The sequence below is a fragment of the Durio zibethinus genome, chromosome 23 (genome assembly GCF_047325235.1).
Source record: "Durio zibethinus cultivar Kanyao isolate XHJ-2024 chromosome 23, ASM4732523v1, whole genome shotgun sequence".
NCBI classification, from domain to species: Eukaryota; Viridiplantae; Streptophyta; class Magnoliopsida; order Malvales; family Malvaceae; genus Durio; species Durio zibethinus.
The window spans coordinates 12573330-12581727 of NC_143184.1; the positions used below are offsets into that span (position 1 = coordinate 12573330).

The following is an 8398-nucleotide window of genomic DNA, read 5'->3' on the forward strand; positions in this document are numbered from 1 at the left end:
TATATTATATCTTTATTAAAGAATTGACTTTGAATCTTCTTCTTTTAAAAGTTATAAAATAAAATAAAATTAAAAATAAATATAATTTTCATGCATTCTATATTTTTATATAACAAGTATATTACATATAAAATAAATAAATATTTCAAAAGCTTTATTATTATTATTATTATTATTATTATTTGCTAAAAGAACTCACAAGTAACCATCTAAAAATTCATAATTTTAACTACCATGAAATCCTTATATAACCCATAAGATATTACACACAATGCTAATCCGAGATTCGAAAACAACATATTATTGGGGTTTAAAAGCATATTCAATTTTATTTTATTTAATTCAATTACGTATATTGTTTTTATGCTCTCATTTTTTAAAATTATCAAAATAATAATATAAATAAAATATCTTTAATAAAATATATAGTTTATGAAAAAATCATAAAAGAATAAAAAAAAAAAACAATTTTAACATATACATTATAATTAATTAATATAATTATATATTGTATTTTTATCATCACAAAATTAATAATTGAATGATATTTAATTTATTGTATTTGATTAAATGCATATTTGTTAGTAACATTTTTATTTTAGTTTTTATTTAATAAAAACATTTTAATCCCATATTTGTTAGTGCTTTAATTTATTTTTTAATTAAGATTTTGATTTTTTTATTGTTTTTGTGATTTTTGGGATCTTGTTGAAATTTTTTCTTTGTCATTTAAAAGAAAACTTAAAGAAGGCTTAATCCACAAAAATCGAATTAATATTTTGTTAGAGATCGAAGTGTTGAAGGAGAATCGAAGCTTTGCATTTGTTTGGTGAATATGATGATGATGAGTTGTTGGAAAATCGCTTCTCTTCCTTCTTCTTCTGCCATTGATCTTCTTCGACGTTTGGAATTGGGTAACCCCAAATCTCTCAATTCTCTTCCCTTCCCTTTGTTCAATTGTTTTTATGCTTTAAATAAGGAAAGCCTTCTCTTTTATTGTTAAAACTCTTACTTCTCTACGACCCCCTCCAAGAAATCCACGTATGTGTTTGATAAAATTGATGATGCCTTGGCTTTGTTCAATCACACGCTTCATACCCATCCCCGCCCTTATATTGTTGAATTTAGTAAATTATTATCAGCCATTGTTAGAATGAGGCATTATGAAATTGCTATTTCTCTGTTAAGACAAATGGAATTAATAGAAATTCATCACAATGTTTATACTCTCAGCATCTTGGTTAATTGTTTTTGCCGCTTGCAACGTATGGATTTTGGGTTTTCTGTTTTGGGGAAAATATTGAAGCTGGGCATTGAACCTGATGTTATAACATTTTCCACTTATAGTACAATGATCAAAGGACTTTGTAAAGAAAGGCTGCTGAATGAAGCATATGAATTGTTTAGGAAAATGCAAGTGGATGGTTGCATGCGAAATAGTTGCTCTTATAATACCATGATCCAAGGATGTCTTCACAACAACGACATATCACGGGCAATACAAATTCTTCATGAAATGGTTTAGAAAGGATTTTCTGCAGATGTATCCATAGCAGTCAGGGTAGTGGATCTATTGTCTAGTGATTCAACAGGTGAATCTTTTCTTGTGCTAGTTCAGAAATTGTGAATGATATCAAAGTGTTAATATGGAATAATCTCCTCTCAATTAACATTGCTGTAGTAAATCTAGACATGATTTATAATGTGTACCTGCTAGTAAATATTCTAAGCAGTCCCAAACTGGATAGTTCAGATTCATAAAGTCAAACCACCAAATAATGGTGGGGAGAGTTTCTGCTTCCAACTGTTGGCAGATCTTGAAATGGATATGGTAGTTGTATGCTTGAGTCTTGGAATCATAGATTTTATGATGCAGCAACAAATGATATTTATTAATGCACCTTTTCTTCTGTCCTGAATTAGTAAATTGTTATTGTTGTATTCTAATTACATTTCATTTTGAAATAGAGTTATAAGGATGGTGAGGATTGGAAGAGGAGAATTCCTTGTAATCAAGGAATCTGAGTACCTCGTTAATGGTGAATTTTGTGTTGACAAAGGTGCATCTCCTAAAATGTTGAATTGCGTCCGATAGGTTATTTTTTTTTTAATGTAATTTTCATTAGATCACAAATGATGGGAGGGCATTCCTCTACCCAATAACATCACATAGTACTTCTCAAAGAAAGTGCATATTTTGCAAGTCTGTGTGCTGCTCATGTATATCAGAGAAAAGTTTTGAGCTTCTGAGTTTAGCTGATTAATAATGCTGAGTGCATCTCCCTCAATAATTACAGACTTGAATCCCATATCCTTTGTGACTACAATGGCCTTAATTGCCGCCAAAGCTCTTCAGTTATAGATGTCTGACTTGTTTTTCAGTAGTTGAGCATGTTCCTAAGACGAATGCAATTTCACCCCTGGTCACCACACCAATTCCGCATAAACCTTGCTCTGGTGCTTTCCATCTAGCTACGTATCCCATAGAGTTAATTTTAGTGCTTAGCTGGGCTCTTTTATAGTCTTTCAGATATTTGGCAATAAAGGCAGCTGTTTCCTCTGCTTTCCTGCACATGTTTCTCTTAACTGCTAGGTTCTTGCTACGCTAAATCGCCAAACAAGCTACCAATCCATCTTGATACATTGGATGGCCATCCCTTTTGAGCTTCATGTTCGCACATTTCCAGGCATCATCCACATTGACACTATCCCCATACTTCCCTTGCTAGATTACAGCCTGAGGTATGCATTACTGTTTCTTCTTGTTGACCACATGTCGGATACATCATTTGAGCTTCATTTTCGATTTCCTGAGGTTGCTAAAAACAAGTAGAATTCCATTGTTTAATCTCCAACCAAACACTTTAATTTCATTTGGAACATCCACCCTCCATAGCTTGTGTCAAAACTAGTCATCTGCTTGTCCATATTCCTATTCCATCGCAGTTGTAACAGCAGAATATATCCAATTCAATGATATTCCGAGCCATGCAGATGCTTCTCCTTGTGAATGATGGATTTGTAGCTAAGAAAAAGATGACTTAGGAAAACCAATGAGTTTGGTTTTTTCAACAAGTGCCTCATGTAAATTCCTTTAGTATATTTAATATTAAAATATTACTATAAATAATAATTTAATTAATCTAAAAAATTATTTTAACACTATTGAGTAAAACCCTTTATTATTATTTATAATAAAATTAAAAAATAAAAAGTTAAGTTGTGTGAATTTATAAATGGGGAATACTAAAAAGTATAAAGGAAAGGAATGGACTACAATATTTTAACTCAACTACCATTGGATTAACAAAAAAAAAAAAAAAGTAGAAAAGAGATGTAGCAAATACTTATATCCTAAATTAAAATAAATAAATAAATAAATGTCCCATGAATGAAATAATTTTTTTATAAATTTATCTTGTTACAGAATAAATTGCTTTGAATTGAATCTAACATGCTTTGAATGTAAATCTAAACTAAGAAACCGAAAATGGATAGTTCAAATAACATCAAAATAGTGGCTAAAATAAGGAAACTGAAAATAACTAGCTTACAACCAAAATAACTACCTTCCAACTTCCAACAATAGAATGATCTAGCAACTTCCTAAAATTTGATCCAAACAACTTCTAAATTGCAAGAACTGAAAGTAAACAAAGATCAAAACATAATGGAAAGGCAAGTAATAAAGAAAATTGCAAGTAATAAAAAAACATAAATCGAAACAAAAAAAAAATTTTAATATGGAATTTAACCGAACATGGAGAAAAAATTAGATCAACACTTGTACAAATCAAATGAACTAGAACTAAGCTAAAGTAAACTAGACCTACAAGATTACTATCAAATTCAACAAAGAAATCAAAGAAAACAATAAACAATCTGGCTCACAAATCAATAATTCATACTTAAGTAAATGGGAAAAATTTAGATCACAAATCTATAAGGCAATATACCATGCAAAAGTTTATCTATTTAGTTATCCAAATCAAAACCGAATTCATTTCTTCAAACTAAGACAGGAAATTACCCTCGGACTACTTGTTACCTCTTTAACCTAAAAGTCAATCATTTTTTCAAATTTCTAGACAATTTTAAGTGTTGGATCTTGTAGGACCTCACATTGTATTTCTAGCTCTTAACAATTCCATAGATTTTTCATCTGATTCTTTCTTTATCTTCAAAGTCCAACAGTCCAGCTTTGATCAAATCTTTGACTTTGTATTTCAGTTCAGGGCAGTTCTCTATTGATTGTGCTTGATTGCCACTATGGTAATCACATTGTGCATGGGCATTATACAATCTTGGGTAAGAAGGCTTCAAAGGTTTTAGATTCATAGGTTTCAGAAGGTTTCTTTGGACCATTTGGGGTAATAGTTCAAAGTAAGTCATGGGAGTTGGTTTAATCCAACTCATCGTTTGCTTGTTTGTTGATCCTTTTAACCATTTGTCTTTTGGCTAGGCTTTGTAACTGATTTAACGGTGGATGTAGTGGTTGGGCTAGGCATATAAGCAAGTGTTTAAGGGACAAATATTGGTTGAAAAATTATTGTTGGTGTTGGCTGATAAGGATAATAGATTGATACCTCATGAGCATGATGCACTGGGTAATGATAAAACAAAGTGAAGTTTCCAAATTGTTACCTTTCATGGCTTTCAATCTAAGTTGCATTTCTATCATCCTTCTTTGTATCAGTATTCTCCTATTTTCCAAGCTTACCGTTCTTGATTGCATTTTCTATTATCTCCCTAATAAACACCACATTGGTAAAGTTTTTTGTGACGTGCCTAATGGGTTTATCGAAGTATGGGGCTCGAAGGGTATTGACAAACATGATGGTTATTTCTTTTTAGGTCAGTGGTGGTTACACTTAGGCCGCAAGATCTCTTCATCTGTGGGCATAATCTTTAAAAGTCTTAATAGCTCTTTTCTTCATATTCTATAAGGTCAACCTATCAGGCGTCATGTTTACCACATGTTTATATTATGTAATAAAAGCCTTGGTTAGATCTTTCCAAGAATAAATTCTATTCTGTTCTAACTACACATGCCATCTTGTTGTAAATTCGATCAAACTATTCTAGAAGTAATGTATCGAGAGTTTATCATTGTAGGTATGGTTAGTCATTTTCTTACAGAACATCATAATATGTGCCAAATGGCACTTTGTTCCATTATGCTTCTCAAAGTCAAAAACCTTTAACATTGCAAGGATAACTAGTTCATGAATAAGCTAAGCTCATTGGCATCAACATTTCTAAAGATATCGTTTCCTTCTACTGCTTTAAGTCTTTCTTTCAATAAATTGCACTTGTTTTTCATTTTTGTACTCTCTACCAACTCAAACACCCATTTCAGCTTCATCCATTGATTGGGATCATCCAGGTTAGGTGTCATGATGGGATGACAAGGAATAGACCTAAGATTAACATTTTTTTGAATCGATGATGGTTTGGTAGAAGATTCAGTATGAATATAAGGTAGATGATTTGTTGATGGTGCTTATGTAGTATGGGGATTCTAGGCATAAAGATGTGTGAACTTAAGTGGGTGCAATGGTTTTGATAACAACTCCTTCCCTCGTCCCTGATGTTTCACTAATTCTCTTTCTTTTTAAAAGCCCTAACAATATTTGCTTCAACTCCATTAACTGTCTTTCAACTCCTTGTCTTATTTCTATAACCATTTCCTTTATCTCTTCTCGAGCTTATTCAACTTTCTCAATCTTGTTGTCATTCTCATTATCTATGATTCTGCGTATTGTATAAGTGAGGAATAAACTAGTCTTGTTTTTTAGGATACGCTACCTTTAGAATTTTCAAAACGTCTCTCAATTTTTCCTTCTGATGTCCACTAAGAAAATGTCTTATTTCAAGGGTTTAAACTAAAAAGTTTATGTCACTACTCTTATTGAATAAATGCTACAAAAGAATTTCTAACTTTGTGTAACACATAAAATGTGTTTGTGAATGCATGAATATAATAATGCATCAAAAGGATATTATGAAATACAAACATGCTTAAGATAATGGATTTTCATATGTACAAGGTCCAAACTATAAAAATCACATCACCTATAAATATGAATGCAAGAAATGAAATGTCATGCTATAGGAGTGGTGAGGTATGTTCATATGAAATGCAATTTGTACAATGCATCATATTATTCATGAATCCACATGCAAAAAATACAATGACATTCTTCTTGTGTAATGAGATGTATGCTTATGACTTACGCAACATGCTTATATGAAATGTATTGACATATTGTACACATAAGATATTTTTACATGAAATGCAATGCATGTGTTATGCAAACCCATTAAAATTAACATGACCCTTAAGATGTGCATGAGATGAAATGCATGTATTATCTATTAAGGTGTGCATAAGATGGAATACATGTACTATCTATGTGCATGAAATGGACTGTATATATTATCTTATTATAACTCCAAACACATGATAAAAATGTATTAAAAAAGGATCAAGTGAAATGCAAAAGATGCGACAACATTTAGGCTTAGAACTATTTTTCTCCTTTCCCAGAAAAAGGAAAGATTCAATAACAATCCTCTTTTTTTTGTTTTTTTTTTATTTTAAGAAGAAAATCAAATAGATTGACTAGGATTCAAAGATTTTTATCATTTTTCGAATTCTGTTGTTGTTTTAGTTTTTTTATTAGGCAAATAAAGAAATTAAAAAAAACCCTCTCTTTTTTTTTTTTTGAAAATTTGTTTTTTGTTTTTTTTTTCTTTTATGCAAATCTTGGACAAAGACCAGACCAATATGTCTAAACAAAATTTATTGGATGGACCTTTTTATTTTCCTCTTTTTTTTTCTTCCTATTTTTTTTTCATCTGTTACTTATTTTCAAACTATTCCTTGACTTCCCAAAATGACATATTAACAAAAAACCTATTCTTGAAATTCCATGGAAACCTATCCTGATAAGCTATCTAAAATGAATGTCTCTGATGCTTCATGCTAAAAATGATGTATGCAACAAACAATAGAAACATAAAAAGCATAGAAAATTTAATAAAAGGAAAACTTTAAAATACAGATGTAATGCAAAAAGTAAATTAATGTTTTCGAACAATTTCACTCTTTCTTTTTATTCTTTTCATTAATTTATTGTTTTCTTTTTTCCTTTTTTTCTTTTTTCTTTTTTTTTCTCCCTTTAAAAGAAAAAAACAAAAGAAAACAAAAGGATCATTATTCCTAGTGATTCTTTTTTTTTTTACCATTATTATTATTAAAACAATAAATACATTCAATAGATTGATGATTAAAATAAAAAATCAAATGAGAAAGGTAAATAGTGTTCTTTTATGTGACTCATTTTGGGTAATTTCTATGGAATGGGTGTGGCATAACTCTACCTAAAGCTGGCTTCATAAAGCTTACTATATGCTGAGTTAAGATTTATATGTCTAAAGGTTCCTAGATTGTTCTTTACATTATCTTCCATTATAGACTAGTAAAGCATTTCGTTCTGCACCTATTATAGGCTATAAATAAAAATGGTTCAATCTGAGTGAGAGTGTTTTGCTAGTAAATACAGAGGTTCTCACATCAAGAGAGCATAGTTACTTTACTTACTCTTAATAGGAAAAAAGTCTGAATATAGAGCTCATGTATGCAAGTGAATATGCAAAGCACATGTGAAGAGATAAATTAATCAAAACAATATAAGATAAGATCAAATGACAATCAAAGTAAGATACTAGCATGCAATATTTATTTAAAAAAAATTAAAATGAAAGGAATTAAAATTAAATATCAACTAAACCACTAAATCCAAAACTTAAGATAACATATGATTAATGTTTTGCCTAACTCTCAAAAGTCTCCAAGGAGCAGCCAAGCTGTCATAATGGTTTTGGGGCTCGGTTGAAGAAAAATTTTAAAAATTACAAACATAGAGTTGCAACCAATCTTTTTGTGTTAGGTGTGATTGGCCACTTCAAAAAATTTATCTTTTTAATAACACCAAAAAAAGAAATTAAGGTTTATCAAAAAGATATTTTTGGTCTATGAAAATAAAACTAGGTTTAAGAGTAAGATTAGGTGTGAGAAACGATTAGTAATCCTATAATGCTTGTATAAAAAAATATCAATTAATCATGTGTTATCTTTGGTTTTGGATGAAAATCGTTTCCATTTGAAATATAATAATAATTCTCTTCACTTTTAAAAAGAAAATCATTTTTATTAAAAGTTTTTGTTTAGGAATATTGAGAAAGTCTTAGGTTAAATAATTACTTTAAAATTCTTCAACATCAAGGCAAAATTAAAGATAATTCTTTCCGCCTAAGATTCACCATGACATTTCTTTAAAATGAAAATAACATCTTTTGAAGATGATAAATGTTGGTGACTCTCCAACATCTA

General features: G+C 30.0%; 1 long non-coding RNA gene across 1 annotated transcript; it reads left to right on the forward strand.

Annotated features, from left to right (window-relative positions):
• Window positions 1-485: 485 nt before the first annotated feature.
• LOC149512223 (uncharacterized) lies at window positions 486-2267 on the forward strand. The gene is made up of 2 exons (XR_016332866.1): window positions 486-914; window positions 1348-2267. It is a non-coding gene; the product is annotated as an uncharacterized LOC149512223 (long non-coding RNA).
• The last annotated feature ends 6131 nt before the right edge of the window (window positions 2268-8398 follow it).